Source organism: Stegostoma tigrinum, chromosome 6, assembly GCF_030684315.1.
Source record: "Stegostoma tigrinum isolate sSteTig4 chromosome 6, sSteTig4.hap1, whole genome shotgun sequence".
Taxonomy (NCBI): Eukaryota; Metazoa; Chordata; class Chondrichthyes; order Orectolobiformes; family Stegostomatidae; genus Stegostoma; species Stegostoma tigrinum.
The window spans coordinates 93,358,672-93,379,616 of record NC_081359.1 but is presented as its reverse complement, the minus strand read 5'-3'; the positions used below and the strand labels follow the sequence as shown (position 1 = coordinate 93,379,616).

Sequence of the window (20,945 nt, the reverse complement as noted above, 5' to 3'; positions counted from 1 at the left end):
AGGATGGCAGAAAAGATCTGGCTATTAACTGTACATAAATAGATATTGCAAATTACTTGCAAATAATGTCATAAACTGAAAACACAAAGGAGGAAAAAAGGAATGAGAGATTCTTGGAACGGATGGCAAAACTATGTCGGGTGTTGAGTCATTTGAATATCAGAAGTTGGTGGACTTTGGAGCAATGCACTGGAGAGGAAATTCACATTCTATTGTTCAGGGACTAGTCTGAGGGTTTAATGAGAGGTATCTACCACCTGAAAGAGAGAAGGCAACCTTCAAGCTTATAAAGTCATATTTCTTAGAAGTAAAGTGCCAAAAACAATTAAATGTCCAGTTTAAATTGTAATTTTCATACAGCATTAGTGCATAAAATCTACACAGTAGCTAAAGCATTTTCACTACAGGCAATATTATCAAATAAAATCACGCTTCAAGATAGGTTTAGAAAAAATATATAAACAATTCTTTACCTCACACAGAGGACAGGAAGGAGCAGAAAGCATTTTACTTTTGATCTTCACTTTCCAAGGTTTGGAACATTTTTTTTGCTCAGCTTTGCAACTGCATTCTGAAGGTTTTCCACTTTTGATTTGTGCTGCCACAACCTCAAAAGTTCAGCAGTGTTTTAATTCACACTTGGTTCATTCCTGTCAATGTTGCTGCTTTGCATGCTGCCTTACTTCACTAACCTAAATATACTTCATACAATCAGAATTGCAACTGCAAACCATGACTGGTAAGAAACTGCAAGCTGCTGCACAAACTCTATTCTAGAAAAGTCAAATGAATTAAGCACCCCAACCAGAAATTGCACACGCTAAAGAATGAGGAAGCAACTCATCAGTTTACAGAACTGTATACTTGTAAAATTAACTTCAGTGCAATTGAGTCAGTTACATGGTTACTAACACAACAACTAATTTCTATACAGACTTGACCAAAACAAAAATTAAACCAGCCACCAAACAGTGAGCTAAGTGACTAGGAAGGAACATTTTAATGTAAACTAAAATGTGTCAGAGGAGTAAGACAGCACTGGAAAGGAGAACAAACGTCTGACTCGAGCTTCAGCAAATCCAATTAGAATATTTGCTGCCACTCATCAGACAGTTGAATCAGAGTGTTTGGAAGTAGCGCATGCAATCATAACAGTACAACAAGTCTATACCGCAACATACACCTACCTACAATAGGCCCAAGCCTTGAATGTTATGACACTAAGTTCTTCATCCAAACTTTTTTCTTTAAAATGGTTGTGAGGTTTCCCTACATCAGGGCACTTCTCTATACCAGTTCAGAAACTGTCTCATCACCCATTTTCACTCCATTTATACCACTAGTCCAATATCATACCTGACATTGATTTGGACAACTTATGATAACATGACTAGTTGAGTCTATTAAGACTGCAATTCTTTTAGCTTCATCCATGCCACAAATAGTGCAAATTCTAATTTATAGAAAAGCTGCCTGTATGCTGCCAATTCAAAATGCTGGGAGTGCACCAGACAACAGGGTAGTTTTTTTGGACAGTGCTATTTATAGCTAAATTTGGTAATAAGGAGCGTCAATGCAGTGACTTTGCTGCAGAGCTAATTCTAATGAGCTGACGAGGAGCATGTTTTCCACAGTAAATTCTTGGTCTAATGCAAACAATACGAAACATTGCCATTTCACGAACACATATAAAACTGCTGTGTAACAAAGATTTGGATGAAATGTTTATATTGTCCCAAACTGAACAGTGACACCAATAATGCCAACCAGTAAATGATAGGCTTTATAACATGCAAAGCATTGAACAATTAATTTGAGTATCCCTCCGAGTACAAAATAGACAGTGCAAAATCACATTACATCTTGTAGTAATTTGAAGATAAACAGAATTCATTGATACACAAGTGCCCGACACAGATTATCTCAAACAAGAGAGAATATAAGCACTGCCCTTTGGCGATCGATGGCACTACTATCATTGAATTGCCCCACTACTAATATGCCAGGGTAACCACTGACTAGAAAACGAAGTGGATCAGCATCATGAACACTGTGACAACAAACGTAGGTCAGAAGCAAGCAATTCTATGGCAACTAAGTCACCTCCTGACTCGCCCAGAACCTCTTCACTATCAATAATGCACAAATCATGAATGTAATAGAATACTCTCCACTTGTCCACTAACTTTGGTGGGTACAGCTTGAACACATTCAAACAGATTTACATCATCCAGGACAAAATTATCCTAGCCACCACCTTCAACGTGTATTCCCTCCACCAATTGGAATGATGTGAATCATCCACAAGACGCACTGCTGTAAACCACCAAAGCTCCTTTACCAGCACATTCCATATTCGTGACCTCGACAGAGAACGAAAAGGGCAGCAGATTCACAGGAACCTGCAAGTTCCCCTCCAAGAAACTTGTCATCCTGACTTGGAACCATAGCTGCTGTCAAGGATCTGCAGTAAGTTTAAAATAAAATCCTGTATCTCCACTCCCAACAGCATTGTTTGCTATGCCAACAGTCCAAGAACTGCAATGATACATGGCAGCAGCTCACTACGACCCTCAAAGAGCAATTAGGAGAATCAATAAACACTGGTTTAGCCGGTGACATCCGTTTCCCAAGAATGAACAATCAAAACAAAATTGCTTATATTTATGTGGTGCTTTTGAATAGTCAACCATTAGTGAAATAAAATAGCACCCACGGGAAGGCCAAGATAAACCAAATGACCAGAAAGTAATTGACTGACCTGCAAGTAGACATGACAGCCTGGATACCTTTCAATGAACAGTTCACCCAAAAATTGATTTCTTTCACCTTTGAATACTGCAATTACTATTTTTCTTCTTCAGCTGCAATTTACATGACTTTGGAGGGGTAATATTTTATTTGCAGATTTAGACATGGTGCTTCAGTGGTTAGCACTGCTGCCTCACAGCGCCAGGGTCCAAGGTTCAATTCTAGCCTTGAGCAATTGCCTGTATGAAGTGTGTGTACATGGGTTTCCCACGGATACTCAAGTTTCCACCAACAGTCCAAAAATGTGCAGGTTAGGTGGATTGGCCATGGGAAATGTAGAGGTACAAGGTTAGGGTAAGGGAGTGCATCTGGGTCGGATGTTCTTTGGAGAGTCAGTATGGACTTTTTGGGGCAAATGGCCTGTTTCCACACTGCAGGGATTCTACTCTTCAGCCATTTGGATCTGACTCCACTCACTGCTGTGCTAAACTCACATTGTAGCAGCAGTGTGGACTTTTGTAAAATCGGGTTTGTATGAGAGGTGTGGAAGTGGGGGAGCGGACAAAGAAGGGAATGGGACAAGACAGATCTAAACAATTTGTCCACCCAGATGGTGGGAGAAGTCCAAAAAGATTGGGATTGATTTTTACATGTAAAAATATGCACATTGCTCCCACTGCATTTTGCTGGAGAAACTATCATGCATTTTTTTTAAAAAAAGGATGCTATAATTTCAAGCATAAATTCTGTTTCCTCTAACTTGTATAAATGGTTGTGGTATACTTTAAAGAGACTGCTTTCAAAGTAACAAGTGTTTGATTCAAGTCCTGCCCACCTTCACCATATTATAATCTCTTTAGTGACCCTGAGTCAGTAGGTTTATTTCACTCCACTCCTTCACTATTTAATCTCTCATTTCCTTGCCTTATGTTCCTTTTATGCTGCCTATTTCATACATTTTGATCAACCAATGAGTTACTGTATAGCAGAGTGAGGTCAGGAAGTCCAAGGAGGCAAAATAGCTATTTATGGAGGTAACAGAAAACACCATTAAATTCTGCCCCAAGTTACTGCACTGATTAATGCATGCAAAAGAATCAGCTATTAAGAGGAGCACTGGATTTTCAGAAGGATGCACAAAGCCTTTAGAATTTAAGTTTGTAGCTTTCCTCCTTTACAATACTTTTGATCTAAAAAGACAACATAAGTATTGCTAACAATTTCCAAAACAATTTGATTACTTCGTTCGAAGTTTTCATATCAAGATCTTTCTGAACTGATGTGGGCATGCAGATAAAGTGCAGAATCTTCACAATCTAATCATGACCAAGAACCAAAATTAGAATTTATAAGTAAAAACACAACTTCATTTAAGTTCTGCTGTAAATAATCACATCAGCAATGGCCAACGAGCCCAGTGATTTTGGACAATAGTTCATATTTCACAAAATAATAATGTAGTAGTTCGATGACGGAACACAAATCAGATGTCAATTAAACTCAAGAAGTCATTTAAAATCCAACCGTCATGATAATGACTAAAAACATGATTCCGTACTTTTTTGCTGGGGAGGTTGCTGTCAGAAAGGACACAACTTCCCTTCCCTTCAACTCTTTTATATTTAATTACATCATTACCCACATGGTTTCTCTTTTCACTTCTTCAACTGTAGTGTCCCACTAGAATATATCTCTAGCTCCCTATTTCTACATTTAGCCTCTCAGTGAGATCATCCAAAAATATAGCGTCAGTTTCCAAAAGTGCGTCAACGACACCCCACACACTCACTACCGCTCCTCTCAATTTCTCCACTGTTTATCAAACTCTGTCCAAAATTGAAAACTGGATTTATTTTTATATATTTGTTCATGTGGACATCATTGGTAGGTTAACATTACCCATCTCTAGTTTCTCAGAGGGCAGTTAAGAGTCTACCATATTGCTGTTGGTCTGGAGGCACATGTAGGACAGACCAGGTAAAGATGGAAGGTATCTTTCCAAAAAAGATCAAGGAATTTTTTTTTTTTAAAATGACAATTAAAAATGATTACATATTCACGATTAAATTATCATTTTAATTCCATATTTTTACTGGATTCAAATTTCACCATCTGCCATGATGGAATTTGAATGCGTCTCCCTAAACATTAGCCTGGAGTTCTACTCCAGTGACACTACCACCAAGCTGCATATCCTCAGACATTTCCACCAGCTAAATAATAGAAAGACAAACTTGTCTTCAGTACTCATCTCAAATTAAATTTCCCACTCATCAATTCTATCTCCCTGGTGAAGGTCCAGAGGCTGAATCAGACCGTTTGCAACTTTGGTTTAGCATGTTACCATACCAGAGCCTCCAACCACATCCCACTACTAACAGTGCCTATTATTATCTCCAAATCACCACCCAATGCCATCCCTACTTCAACTCTTCTGACACAAACTTTCATCCATTGTTAGTTCTAGATTGGATCATTTAACTGCACTCCAGGCCAATCTCTCACATTGATCATAAATGAGTTTGAAGGGATCCAAAATTCTGCTGACCATGTCATATCTAGCATCATTTTTGTCCATCCATCACCTGTGTTCACTGAACTACATTAAACTACATTGTCAACCAATATCTCAAAATACTCAGACCTTTCTCGCCCATTTCTAACAGCCCTTAGCCCTAGAACTCTCATACCATCAGCAATTACACCTACATTCGTATTCCCAATTGCGACGATACCAAGTTTGTGGACATGCCTTCAACTATCAAAAATCCCAAGTTCTGAAATTTCATGGAATCCACAGTACGTTATTTTATAGCACAGAAAGCTATTCAATCGTTGAGTCAGCACCAACTCTTCAAAAAAGCATCATTGCCTATTGCCAGTCTCCTGCATTTTCCCTCAAAATCGTTACTCCAAAGAACTGGTCAACGTGCTTTTGAATGCCTCATTTGAACCTGCCTCACCCATGCTTCCAGGCAGCACATTCCATACAATAACCACTGGCTGAGTGAGAAAGTCGTTTTGCCACATCATCCTTGCTTCTTCTGCAAATCACTTTAAAATCTACAGCCTCTTGGGAACAAAAACAAAGTTGCTGGAAAAGCTCAGGTCTGGCAGTATCTGTGAAGGAGAAAACAGAGTTAACAATTCAGGTCCGGTGACCGTTCCTCAGAACAGTTCTGCCGACATGTAACAAGTGTCTTATACACATTCACTATCATCTCCATTCCCTCATACTCAATGACCCGATTAATAAAAGGTAAGGGTACCATATGTTTTACTTACTGCTCTCTCCATCTAGCCACCTAATGGATGGAATTGTACTCACCTGGGTTTTATTTGTGGAGTTGTGGCCAGGCTATAATGATTTCTCTTCTTATTCCTGATCATTACTCATGTCAGCCAAGAAGTGGTCTTGATGCTGTATTTCCCATCTGCATGCTGTTTCTTAACACAGGGTCAGTTGCCACATATATGCTAATGACATGTTGTACTACTGTGCCATCGCTTTTGACGCCTCCATTTACTAAAATGATCAGATTGCTTGCCTGACTTCCAGTACTGGATAAGCTGAAATTTTCTGTAATTAAACATTTGGAAAACTAAAGGCATTGTCTTCACTCCCAGCCACAAATTTTATTCCCTCATGACTGACTCTATCCTTCTCCCTGGCAACTGTCTGAGGATGACCCACACTGTCAGCTGTGTCATATTTAGTTTGGATGAGCTACCAACACACAAAAGAATCAATCTACCCATTTCTCCTTCAAACAATGAGGTAATACCCTCCCCACTTTAACTAATTTGGTGCTGAAAGCCTCATCCGTGTTTTCATCAGCTCTAGCCTCAACTATTTGAAAGCAGTTCTGGCTGGTCTCCCATACTATACTCTTTGTAAACTTGAAACCTTTCAAAACTTACCGGTGTCCTTGTACCAGGTTCTATCCAACAACACCCGATGTTTGCAGACTTAGGACCTTTCTTAAATAACGCCTCACTTGTAATATTTCCAAACTTAGATATAGTTTCCTTTGAAGTCTTCCCACAACCTCCTTTCTAATTCCCTCCAAATGTATAACACTCAGACATGTGACTTGAACAATTCTGACTTTTGAGCATTACTATTATAAAATAGGTAGCCATGCCTCCAGCTGCGGAATTCCTTCCCTAAATGTGTACATTCTTCGATGACTGCCTGTGCTGTGGGAAGAAAATAATTCTGCATGCCAGTTAACACATTAGGATTATTTGTGCAACATTGGTCAGATTCTAGCAATATGCGATTTTCATATAGTATTCCTGGTCAAACACGTATATGATATGGGGAGAACAAATATGAAATAATTAGATTGTCCTAATCCATAAAATAGTCACTTACCTTCACTTTTGAATTTTCTTGCTAGAACAGATTGCAAAGGCTTTAGTTTTCACTAAACAGCACAAAATGATACAACTGCTTGTGAAACCACAGCGGGTTGCATTGACTATTCAGTTGTCAGTCCTTTTCAATTAAAGATGGCTCTACTTTTCTCAATTCATTCATATGAGTAGACATTGCTGGCTAGGCTAGAATTTATTGCCCATCCTTGGTTGTCCCTGGAAAGGTGGTGTTGAGCAAACTTCTTGAACTGTTGCAGTCTATTCACAGCCACAATACCACTGGGGAGAAAGTTCCAGGATTCTGACACAGTGACACTGAAGAAACAGTATTTCTATTTCCAAATCATATTGGCAAGTGGCTTGCTGGTGGCAGCATTTGCCTACAGTTGCCATCGTCCTTCTAGATGGTACTGGTCGCAGATTTCGAAGGTGCTATCTAAGGATCTTTGGTGAATTTCTGCAATGCAGTTTTTAGATGGTACATACTGCTGCTACTCAGCATCAATGGAGGAGGAAGTGGATGCGGTGCCAATCAAAAGGGCTGCTTTGTCTTGGATGGCGTCAAGCTTCCTGACTGTTAAGTGCAGCTGCATCTATCTAAGCAAGTGGGGAATATTCATCACATGCCTGGCTTGTGCCAGGTAGATGGTGGCCAGGCTTTGGGGAAATCAGGTGGTGAGTTACACACTGTAGTATTCGGACTACCTCTTGTAGCCACTGTATTTATGGTTACTCCAGCACATTTCAGTTGCTGGCAAATAGTAACCTCAGAATGTTGACAGTGAGGGATACACTGATAATGATGTCATTCAATATCAAGGGATAATAATCAGATAATCTCTTGTTGGAGATTGTCATTCATGTAACTCAAGTTCAAGGCAACGTAAATTGTACTAGTCAGCCCAAAACTGAATATTGTTCGACTTTTGCTTAATTTGGACGTGGGCTGCTACAGTATTGAGTCGTCACAATTGAGCTGAACGTTGTACAATCATCAACATACATTCCCACTTCGAACCTTATGATGGGAGGATGATGGTTGATGAAACAGCTGAAGATGGTTAAGCCAAAGACACCACTGCGCTGAGCAGATCCTGCAGAGATATTCTGGGGATAAAATGACTGACCAACAACCACAATCTCCTTACATGCCATGTATGACTCCAATCTCCAGAGTCTCTCCCTTCCTTGCTCGGCAAGTGCTGTTTGATAGCACTGTTCATGCCTCCATCCATCACTTCACTGATGATTTGAGGGGGTTTGGAGGGGCGTGTACAGGCAATGTCGTAGTGGGTTAATCTAGAGACTGAGGAAATGCTCTGGGGATCCAGGTTCGCGTCCCATCATGTCAGGTTTTAGAAGTGTCAGCAGTTTGGCAGACGTCTAATCATTACATTCTTCCAGGTGACAAGTGTAAAATTTTGGTATTTGCTTAAAGCTAAATTTCATACTTCAATAAAAACAGAAAAGTAGAAACAAAAACTTTATTACGCCTTAACTTTTCGATTAATCAAAAATCCATGCAGTAACTATATTACTGATAGATTATCAGTGTCCATACTCACTTCTACCTGAGATGCAGTTAATTTATTTTCTTTATACTCAAAACACCACCGATGTCATGTACCTGTCCAGCATGACAATGAAAAAGTCTTGGGACTGACCTTTTTGAACAAAGACTTTAAAAGGTGCTACGCCAAATGGACAGAAGTCAAGCAATTGCAGAATCACACTTCTGAACAATGATTAAACCCCTGAAGGTAATATTTGCAACAGTGAATCCCAGACCCTGTAAACTCAAGCAATGGACCACAATTTGCTTATGAGGGTTTCAAATAGTTCAAAGCACCATCGTGATTTGTTCATACTATAACTCAAAAATACACTCAAGCATCAAGTGAAGCTAAAAGTAGAGTGTTACAATGAAGATGTTGCTGAAGAACAATAACATCCAGCTTGCACGTCTATTCTACTCAACTTGACTCCAAAATATTCTAGCACCGTGTGAACCGTTAGGATGATGATAAAGAACTCAATCTATCCTTATCCTCAAAATCTTCAGGTAACTCACCCAGTCTCTTCTATAAGCACCTTCTAAAACATCCACTCTATCATCTAAAAAGCCAAAGACAGCCAACACATGAACTTCATCACCTGCCGGTTGTCCGACAAGCCACACACCATTCTGACTTGGAACTACATTCGTGGTTGAGGTTGTAGACTTGCTCAGCAAGCCAGCATGTGTGGCTGCACATGTTTCATCACTGTGCTTCTAGTGAAACATTGGTGCTCTCTCTTGCTTGTTATTTATACGCCTCGGTTTGCTGGGATGGTTGGTATAAATCGGATCCAGTTCAACGTGTTTGTGATAGAGTTCTGGTTGGAATGCCAGGCCTCCGGGAATTCCCTGGATCTGTGCCTCACAACCCAGAATTGCACAAAGTAGAACAGGAGCACTCATATGGATTTTTTTTGAAAAGGAATGGATACCCAAAAAGCATAGTCCACCACTACTTCCGTGACAGACTACAAGATGACACAACACGGCCGGACATGCTAGCCACCCTACCAAACATCAGAGAAATATCAGGGATGACCACAAGACTAGTCAGACCCCTAGGCATCAGGATAGCCTACAAACCAACTATCACACTGCGATAGTTACTGACAAACGTAAAGGATCCCATGGACAACTAACAAAAGGGACATAATATTTACCATACAAGGATTGTGATAAACATTACAAAGGCTAAAATGGAAGAAAACTGACAATAAGGATACACCAACACCACCTAGCCACCAAGAGGTATAACCAATTCGCACTGGTCTCAACACACACAGAAAAAAAGGACACTAATTCGACTGAGACAACACATCCATAATAGCGTAAGTCAAACAAAGATATGCCAGGGAATTCTTGAAGGCCTAACATTCCAAACAGAACTCTATCAAACACATTGAACTGGACCCAATACACAAACCACTGAAAAACACAACCGGAAAGTAAAGCCTACAACCCCAGCAAACTGAGGCATATAAATAACAAGCGGACACAACACCAATGCTTCACCAGAGGCGCACTGATGCAGTGATGAAACGTCTGCAACCAAACACACTGGTTTGGCAAGCAAGTCTACAACCTCATCCACAACCCGAGCTACAAATCTTCTCAAAAACTTTGTACATTCATGGTTCATTCACAGTTCCTGAGTCGAAATCCTGGCACTACCCTCATAACAGAATTGTATGTCTTATAACCCAAACACTGTATGGATGATGAAGGCTACACACCAACATTTTCAAGGGAAATTAGAGATGAGGTGTCCACATCACACAAAGGAATAAAACATTCAGAAGCAATGACACTGTTGGCATGCAGTGCTAGTTCTCAAGCAATTAACTTTTTTTATGTAATCAGGGCAGCAAAAGACAAACCAAATAACTAGTATATATGATTCGGAGATAGTAGGAACTGCCGATGCTGGAGAATCTGAGGTAACAGTGAGTACAGCTGGATGAACAGAGTAGGCCAAGCAGCATCAGAGGAGCAGGAAAGCTGACATTTCGGGTCTGGACCCTTCTTCAGAAATTTCTGAAGAAGGGTCCAGACCCGAAACATCAGCTTTCCTGCTCAGCCTACTGTGTTCATCCAGCTCTACACCTTGTTATCTCAGTATGTATGATTATTCAGTGATGTAGAGAAACAGGCAAACCTTAGAACAAAACTACATGCAGCTGTTCAAAAATACTCGAATTATTCTATCTGTATTATGTATAAGAAGAATATGTCATTTTGTCAAAATGACAACTGTAGCAATGTACTAAACAGGCCTATTACGCCAATCTCAGCTTTTAGCAATTGCAAAGTTTTCACAACAAAATATTCAATTAGGGAAGGTACCATCAGAAGAGGAGCATTACCTACCTCAATCTCATTTATTTTTTAAATTCATGTTGTGATAATTTAAAAATCTTAACTCAAAGGCAAAACAAAGGCAGTCTTCAGGCATTCTCTCTTCTGCTCAAACTTTAACTCCAGAAGCAGATTACATTTGTTATTAATTTCTGGTATAAAACATGAGATTCCTACTGGGAAATTCATAAAGTAATGAATTAAAATTGGCTCTTCATTATGCATGGGAATACTGTCCTGCCCTTCTCTACATCTGCCAATTCTTCTGAAGTACATGAGCCTGTGTCCAGAATATGACAGGTTGGAATTCTCTGCAATTATAAGTTGAAACAATCTTAATGGTATTAGAAAGCAACTTCACAGGAATCATAGCCTACAGACAAAATTCCTAAGAAATCACTAAATGAATGAACAAAAATTTGTTTTATATGAGAACAGATCACATTTGCATTTAAAAATAGTAGGAAGACAATATGTACACCTTCCAGAACAGAAAATTCCACAAATGCTAGCACAACTTAATGAAACAACTGATTGAATGTATGTTTGGCATACAAGTTTAAAATTCAATGAATTCCATAGCTGCTTTGAGACACATCTCAGCTTGAATCAGTTTTTGCATAAAACCATCAATTCGCAAGAGGCCTTTACAGCACATTTAACCAACACTGGACACAAAATTATTAATGTACCTAAATTCTAATGTATAATGCTGCTCTGGTTATACAATCACAGTTGTACAAAAAGTGTCAGAAACAGCTTTATATAGGCCACGTATTTGCTAACATTGGTCGGCACAACATTGTGGGCTGAAGGGCCTATTCTGTGCTGTACTGTTCTATGTTCTATGTTCTATTTCCTCATAAGACCGTTCCAATGTGGTGTTTGAGCGTTCACATTAAATTGTGACTATATTATACTTAGTTTTACAGACAGACATGTTTCATGTCAACTTCATTAATTGCATGGTTTCACAGTAACTGCTGTAGGAAGTTCAAGTGCATCACTTGGATAGTGATGCTTCCTTTAAATGTTCAGTAACTGAGTTCAGTGGAAATTGAAATATCCTTGAGGAAGCATTTTTATAGCTGCAAGGTACCAACTAAACAGATATATACAAGGTCAGTTCTTTCACGACAAATCACAGTACACAAGTCCTAGCTATTGATGAACTCCAACAAAAGAAACTGTAGCCTCTATACTATAAGAAATGCCAACTTGCACACTAGTTATTCTTCCATATAAAAAACTTGTCTAGGTGCTTCTTTTAAAATCTCCCACAATCTCAACATATGTTTTTATCTTCCAGGCAGAATTACCGACAAGACCTAGGTAATTAGTAAATATCATGTTTTCTAAATGTTAGTTGGATCCAACATTTAAAAAAACCCACAAAAGTTACAATAAATTGCATCAGCATCACTGACTCCTGCCACTATCAATATCCTGGAAGTTACTATTAAACAAAAACTGAACTGACTAGCCATGTAAACACTGGCTACAAAAGCTGGTCAGAATTTAGGAATCCTGCAACAAGGTAACTCACCAAAGCTTGTGCACCACTTACAAGGCATGAGGGTAGAGTGAAGGAATACTCTCTAGCCTGGAGGAATGCAGTTCCAACAATACAAGAGGTTTCACACCATCCAGAACAAAGAAACCCACTTGACTGACATCACAGCCACATTCACTCTCTTCACCACTGATGTTTAGTAGCAATAGTATGTACCATCTACATGATGCACTGCAGAAATTCACTAAGACTGCTTGGACTAAACCTTCCAAAAAATCATCGACCGCCACCCAGAATGACAAGGACATCAGATACGTAAAAATGCATCACTTGCAAGCTCCCGTCCAAAATTCAACACTCTGCCTTTGAAATATATTCCTCTTCCTTCACTGTAGCTGGGTCAAGATCCCTAACAGCATTATGGGTGCATGCAGATAAAACAGACTGCAACATTTCAAGATAGTAGCTCACAGTCACTTTCTCAAGAGAATCAGTAATGGACAATAAATGTTGGCCCAGCCAGTGACACCCACGTCCCATGAATGAATTTTAAAAACACAGTTTTATTGAGCCACTGATATTTCCCAAAGAGTTATTCATTTATGATGCCCAAGGATTCAAAGTGGTGGAATCTACAGCAGTAGTGTAAGCTTTAGATACGAAAATGTTGTCTGGTTGAAGTATTTTCCACAGTTTCTCACCAGACAGCAACTTTCTCATTTCCAAACATGGCAGTAGAAGCCAAAAGACCTCAAGGTAAAAGGTGGTACTTCATTTTCTGTAATCACATACTATAGTCACAACCAGTGAACATCTGATGACAACGTATTTTCCTGGAATAAAGACCTCTTTTAATCAAACAGCTGGAACTATAGCCTGAACAGTAAAGAAAGACAATAGTTCACTTTGCATTGGACTATGATTCATAAGCTGGAAAATGGGATTAGTATAGTCAGATCTTTCTTGGCTGGTACAAACACAAAGAGCCAAAATGCCTCCATTACATAAGCCTATGAAAAATATTTGACCTTAGTTGCCATCATATTATTATAAATGGCACCAACCCCAGACTCCTAGTGAAGGAGTGCACCATCAAAATTACATATTCCAGAGTTTTTGGGAAGCAAGTAAAATAGTGAAGTTACAGCCACAAACAATTATCTAGGCACTGTGGAACAGTTTTGAAGGACCAAATGGTCTATTCCCACTCCTGCGTCCCATGATCTTAATGGGGCATTAGTTGCCAAAAATGAGTATTAAAATTCAAAATTGCTTAGATCCCTCCATGTAGCTACAGACTTAAAGAACCACTCTAGAAGAAATCAGTTATCTACCTATCCTTTGGTAACCTCACTTTACATGCTGATTTTGATTAAACTAATACAGAAAAAAAATTCCTGAAGGAGTCAGTTTTTATCTATATTTATACTAAACTAAGATCTTCACAGCCATTTCAGAAATGGCTGTGAATATCTTTTTTCCAAGAGATGGAAATCGAGGATTATGGATACTGATACACAGTGGAGCTCTGACTACAATTGGAACGGTAGAGCAGGCAAGGACCAGGTTTAATGGCTGCACATGGGTGAACAGTATGTCAACATTTGAGATATTTCTTTCTATTGCTTATTCTCAAGACATTGGCAATCTTAGAATTTATTCCCCATCTCAGATTGGTGTCTCTTCCCTCACAAGCTAGTACAACCATGTGGCTTGCAAGGTACGGTTAGTTAGTTTGCAGATGACACCAAAACTGGTGGTGTAGTGGACAGCCAAGAAGGTAGTCCTTTTCTGCTCTACCATTCCACTGTAGTCAGAGCTACCGCAGTATATCAGGACAGCCAAGAAGGTAGCCTTAGAGTACTAACAGGACCTTGGTCAGATGGGCAGATTGGCCAAGGAGTGGTAGATTGAGTTTAATTTAGATAAATGTGAAATGCTGCATTTTGGAAAGGCAAATCAGGGCAGGTCGGTAAGTTTGTGGAGTGTGTTGCTGACCTTGGAGTGCAGGTTCATAGCTCCTTGAAAGTAGTCGCAGGCAGTCAGGAGATTGAAGGCAGCATTTGGTATGCTTGCCTTTATTGGCAGTGCATTGACCTTAGGAATTGGGAGGTCAAGTTCCTGCCGAACTAGCCAGTATTCCAAAAGTGGCTTAACAAATGTGTTCAATTCTGGTTTCTCTGCTATAGGAAGGATATCGTGAAACTTGAAAGCGTTCAGGAAAGATATAGAAGGATTTAGCCAGGGTTGGAGGGTTTGGGCGATAGGGAGAGGCTGAATAGGCTGGGGCTATTTTACCTAGAACATCTGAGGCAGAGTTGCGAGCTTATAGAAGTTTATAAAATCATGAGGGGCATAGATAGGGTGGACAGCCAACGACTTTTCCCCAAAGTAGCAGCGGCCAAAACTTGAGGACACAGGTTTAAGATGAGAGGGGAACAATTTAAAAGGGCCAGCCTATGGAATAAGCTGCCAGAGGAAGTGGTGGAGGCTGGAACAATTCCAACATTTAAAATGCACTTGGAAGGGTATACAAATAGATTTAGAGGGATATGAGCCAAATACCACTAAATGGGACTGCATTAAGTTAGAATATCTGGTCAGCATGGATGAGTGCACCAAAGGGTCTGCTTCCGTACTGCACATCTCTGTGACTCTAAGTTCAATTCAGAGGACAGCGAGTGCTCATGGCAGTGTAAGCTAGAATCATATACACCACAATGGATAAGGAAGCAGAGGTTTGCTTGCAAGAATTACTGAATCCAACTTATCTTTGGTTAAGTTAATGGACCAGTAAGTCCAATGCCGACAGAAGAACAAAGGAATTCAATCATTTTGGAAAAGGGTGAAAATTGAATTTTTTTATTAAACAATGTTTAATTATTTCAAAGCATTTACAATTTTTATATATGTTTCAACTCTATAGCTGTAAAAATTGGTTTAGTGACACACAAGTTATCAAAAGGATTAACATCTGGCAGATATCCTTGCATTTGCACAAGGCTGTTGAGAAAACACATTTCTTTGCTGTAGTAAATGCATTCAGACATCAGTCCCCAATGCATCACCAAGACACTTTTGCATTGATGTGCTTCCTAATGGAAGAAGTTTAGTATTCAGTCAAGTATAACGGCACGGTGGCTCAGTGGTTATCACTGCAGCCTCAACCGCCAGTGACCTGGGTTCGATTCCTGCCTCAGGCGACTGTCTGTGTGGAGTTTGCACATTCTCCCCGTGTCTGCGTGGGTTTCCTCTGGGTGCTCCAGTTTCCTCCCACAGTCCAAAGATGTGCAGCTTAGGTGGATTGGCCATACTAAATTGCCCGTCGTGTTCAGGGTTGTGTGGGTTATGGGGGATGGGTCTGGGTGGGATGCTTCAAGGGGCGATGTGGACTTGTTGGGCCTGTTTCCACACTGTAGGGAATCTAATATATAATATAACTGTTGTTTATTGCTCTGACTGGAAATATTCAAGCCAAATATTTCAAAATCAACCACAGCTGCCGCAAATAATAACAGCACAATAGCAAAATTGTTATTCAGGTTTATTCATTTAAGTGACCAAGTATCTAAAACTATAATTTATCATCAAATGCTCTACGAACTCAGGAAACTTGAAAAGGAAAAGACATTAAGCTTTGTTCAATCAAACCGTTTAAAGCGACATAGTGGCATACTGGGTTCCGCACTGTATTCATCCTCTCTTTAAAAGTCAAGATTATTTACCCAAAAGGAATTAACAATTCTTACCTGGCTTTTAGCATTACATTATCTTAAGGTGCAGACAGTTTATAATTGTTGAGGCATTCTGCACAGAGGAAAAACAAGATGCTGTTTGGAACCTAAAAAAGAACAAAAACACTTTGCTGCTGTGCTAGGAGATCTATATCTTGCTGCAGTTTCCCCAGCTAATATTGCTCGACTGATCTACGTACGTATCCTACTAGTTCGAAACTGATGATTCAGCGGCACGCACCAAAGGGGACTTGCACAATTTCTTTGAGCAAAACATAACCAATTTAACACTGTTGAAAATTTGATAACGCCCACATTTTCAACACAGTTCAAGATTCAAGATATACTGAACAGAGATCCCAACCAAAATTTTCAGGACTAGGTGCACAGTTCCTTCGCTGAACCCTAGGGAAATGTATGAAGCTGCAAGACATAATTAGCCTACATAACACACGACTATTCCAAGTCTTCACACTGGAGGTTTCCTAATTATAAAGACTTTTAAACAGTTGCACTGACCTTATAAAACTGTTTTAGGGGATTAAATGCCCAAGATTATTTATGACATCTTTGTTGGAAGAAAATTATTTTAATTTGGACTTAAATATATTTTTTGTCCGTTGTTGTTTACAAATATGGAGCACAACTTCTTTCAACTCAAAGACAGGTTAAAATTGTATAGGTTAATGGAACTGCTAACTCAAAAAATTTCTCAATGTTGAGTAGTAGTCAGGAAGCATGAAGCATGCAGCAATGACCTAAATAGACAAACAAATAGTACAAAGAAAGATATTGTACTTTTTTAAACAATTGGAAACAAGCCTATTGTATTATATAAACACAAAAGTCTTTTTATTCTATTTTGTTAAATGTCCACTAATTTGAGTGAAAACCAATGTGAAAGATAAAGGTTATTTTTAAAGTTTCCTTCCAAACTAAAGGAAAACATTATTCTCTTCCACTGTCCCATTGACAGACCTAGGAAAGATGGAATAATCAGAACAGCGTGGTCTTTAGGACCTATGAATTGTGAATATTATTAAGTTTGGCACGTGCACATAACACCCTTGCTTGCAGCTGCGTTACTAATCCAGGCTAGGAGTGATTTTGTTTTCAACTGGCAAAATTTCATGTGAGCACCACAGTTGTATATGCAGCACCTCCACAGTCTTTTAATATATCTTGATCATAGTTACCTCTTCCACTTCTTATTTACTGTGCTATTGCAGCTATGCCTAATATGTGTTTGCAAATCTATGGTTATTTTGGTCCCCGGTGCTTAGTTTAACATTTAAAGCATTTCACATAAGGAGCACGATAAGATCACCACCAGAAGAATAGCTGCCCTCTGCACTAGACATGAAATTTGCCTATGAGCGCCTGCTACACTAAGGCAACTAATGTAGTATCACAAATGTATGGTTATTACAATATATTTTGTGAAGAAAGTTCATTATCTTTAAAACAGACACAAGAGGTCCTACAAAACAGCTCCAAGGCCACCTAACTACAATTGTGAATCCAGTTGGTCTTGAAACCCTATTGCACGTATCTCAAACGACATTAAAATTCTGTGGGCATTTCCAAGGGTAAACATAAACCCACTGACAACGGTTTCCCAGGAGGTGTGAATAACTGTTCCTATACACACAGACAAAGTTATGCTTAACTTTTGACTAAAAATTATATAGTTAATTATCTCAACTGAAAAACATTGGATTTTCCAGACCTGGATTGACCAAATGTCCAAGAAGAAAATAAGACAGTTTCGGATATCAGCTACTTCAAAGTTTTGAACTGTATAAAATGTAGCAACCATTTTGTACAGAGATTGGAATAGAATCATCTAAACACCAAAGGGAGGTAGCCAGAAATATCGCAGAGCTGCTGTGCTGAACAAGACTACCGACAGTCACAAAATACACTGTTACAAGAGGTTGGAAGAAAGGAGTCTTCACTCACACCCAGAACCTGTGGGATCAATCACTGTATCAGAGTTAATGGGAGCAGCAGAAGAATCCGAGCTAACAAAGTTTGGAGCTGGATGAACACAGCAGGCCAAGCACCATCTTAGGACTACAAAACGTTTCGGGCCTTGACCCTTTCTGATGAAGGGTCTAGGCCCGAAACGTGCTCCTAAGATGCTGCTTGGCCTGCTGTGTTCATCCGTCTCCACACCTGGTTATCTCGGATCAATCACCGTATCTGTATTTTAGCTAACAAGTTTTATTATTTTTAAATAACCTTCAGCAATAGTTCAATAACAAATTTATCTAGTCACAAGCATAATCCACGTGGCTGTTAAATTGAAACACAAAGGCTGAAAGGATGTTAACTATGAGCTTACATGAACAAAGTCAAAGTCACTGGAGAAGCTCAGCAGCTCTGCAGCATTGGTGAAGGAAAAACAGAGTTAACGTGTCAGGTCTGGTGAACCTTCCTCAGAACAGAGCTTCTCCAGCAATTTTGTTTTTGTTCCTGATTTACACCATCCGCAGTTCTTAGCTTACATGAAGTCTTCACAAATTACTCAAGTACACATCAGTCTATAATCATGACAGCAGATAAACAATGGAGGTTAGCTTTCATTCTGTTTATAAGATAGATGAAAACAAAATACAGGTCATTAAAATATAAACATACCTGCAGATCTAAGTGAGATGTTTGGTCTGAATCACCAGTTAAGAACTACAGTTACAGATCCAAAAATTATGCAGAGTGTCAGAATAATGATGGTAAATGAAGTGGCCACTTGGTCTAATGAATTCATTTCAGCTGTTAAGAAATCTGATCAGTAACATTCCCCACACTCATTCACCGCAGCCTTACAAGTATATTCTACTCAAATGCCTAGCCAATTTCAAAATCACATCTTCTCAGTTTCCTCCTCCCTCATTAGGCAGCAAGTTCAACATCAGTACCTTTTGATACATGAGAGTTCTTTGTCACAACGCCTCTATCTCTTACCTAATCCTTAAATCCGTCCCCCTAACGCTGCATCAAAGGCTAATGAAAATAGTTTTCTTATGACTATTTTAGTTAAACCTCCTCAAATATTCCCTCATTCTACATCGTTCCAAAGTTTAAAAAAAAAGGCTTCTGCCACCTAACCTTGTAGTTAATGTCTCATATTAGAATATCACTTCTCACCCAGTCATGGATATACATGTCTATTCTCTCATCCGGAAATACATGCAATAAACTGGTCATGGCTCAACTAGATCTTTATAAAGTTTCAGCATAACATGCCTACTTTTGTACTTCATACCTCTATTTATAAGGAGCAAATCCAATCTGTTTTGCTAACTACTGTCTCACTGTGTCCAGTTTCTTCTTTTAACGAAATGCATTCATGGGAAGTGTGTGCATGCTAACTAGGCAATAATTTATTGCCTGCTCTTAATTTCCCTGAAGGTAATGATGGGGAGCTGCTTTCTTGAACCACTACAGTCCTTGGGATGTAGGAACACTAACAATGGTGTTAGAAAGGATGTTCCAGTAATTTGATCCAATGACAGTGGGAAAAAAAAATGACCAATATAGTTCCAAGTCAGGATATGTGTGGCTTGAAAGGGAACTTGCATGTGATGGTGTTCCAATTTATCTGTTAATTTTATCTTTCTGGGTGGTAGAGGATTTGAAAGGAGAGAACTCAATGAGTTACTGCGGAGTATTTTAGAGAAGGTACAGAAACAAAGATGCTGGAAAAGATCAGCAGGTCTGGCAGCATCTGTGAAGGAAAAAAATAGAATTAACGTTTCGAGTCCGGTGATTCTTCATCAGAACTGAGGAACCCCAGAACCCCAGTTCTGAGGAAGGGTGACCTTACCCAAAATGTTAACTGTTTTCTCCTTCACAGACGGCACCAGACCTGCTGAGCTTTTCCAGCAACTTTGCTTTTATGCCCGATTTACAGCATCCACAGTTCTTTCGGTCTTAATTCTAGAGATGGTGTCAGGGTGTCAATGTCAAAGGAAGTGAATGTTGAAGGTGCCAAATGGAGCGTCAATTAAGCAGGATGCTTTGTTCTGAATGGTGTCAAGCTCAAATATTGCTGGAGATTCAGTCATCCAGGAAAGTGGATAGTATTCCATTACACTCCTGAATGTAGCTTGTAGATTGTGGACAGTCATTGGGGGAACATGATGACAATACTAGCTTCAGAATGTAGGGCATAGTGGTTATGTCACTGGACCAGAAACACAACCCAGGCAATTGTTCTAAGGACATGAATTGGTGAAATGAGAAATCAATAAAAATCTGGGATAAACTACGAGCTTAACCCTAGGAACTGCCAATAGTCACAAAAGCCCACCTGGTTTACTCATGTCCTTGAGGGAAGAAATTCTGCCATTTTACCATCTGGCCCACATATGAGTCCAGACTGTCAGCAATGTAGTTGACCCTCAACTGCCCTCTAGCCAGTGACCCCCACCATCCATGAACAAAAGAAGCAATTTCTGATTCTGTCTAGCTCCTTTAACCACAATATTTATATAGCTAGTCCAGTTCAGTTTCTGGTCAATGGTTACCCTAGTATCAACATACTAGGAGTTTTCAGCAATAGTAATACCGCTGCACATCAAGGGGTGATGGCTAAATTCTCTCTTGTGAGTAAACAGCCAAAACATGACAGCTGTCTAACAATGTTACT

General features: G+C 39.4%; 1 protein-coding gene across 12 annotated transcripts in view; it reads right to left on the bottom strand.

Moving 5' to 3' along the window:
• The window catches only part of LOC125453079 (inositol polyphosphate-4-phosphatase type I A), a 159,691-nt gene that overhangs the window by 126,947 nt on the left and 11,799 nt on the right, over positions 1 to 20,945 (bottom strand). Inside the window, exon 1 of one of the 12 annotated variants that reach the window (XM_059646776.1) lies at positions 18,935 to 18,957. The exons of 10 other annotated variants lie outside the window; for them this stretch is intronic. The gene's annotated coding sequence lies outside the window, so the exon portion shown is untranslated. Of the gene's footprint in view, positions 1 to 5,714; positions 5,866 to 18,934; positions 18,958 to 20,945 lie in introns of those variants that run through there. One more of the 12 variants, XM_048532166.2, reaches the window with a different exon arrangement.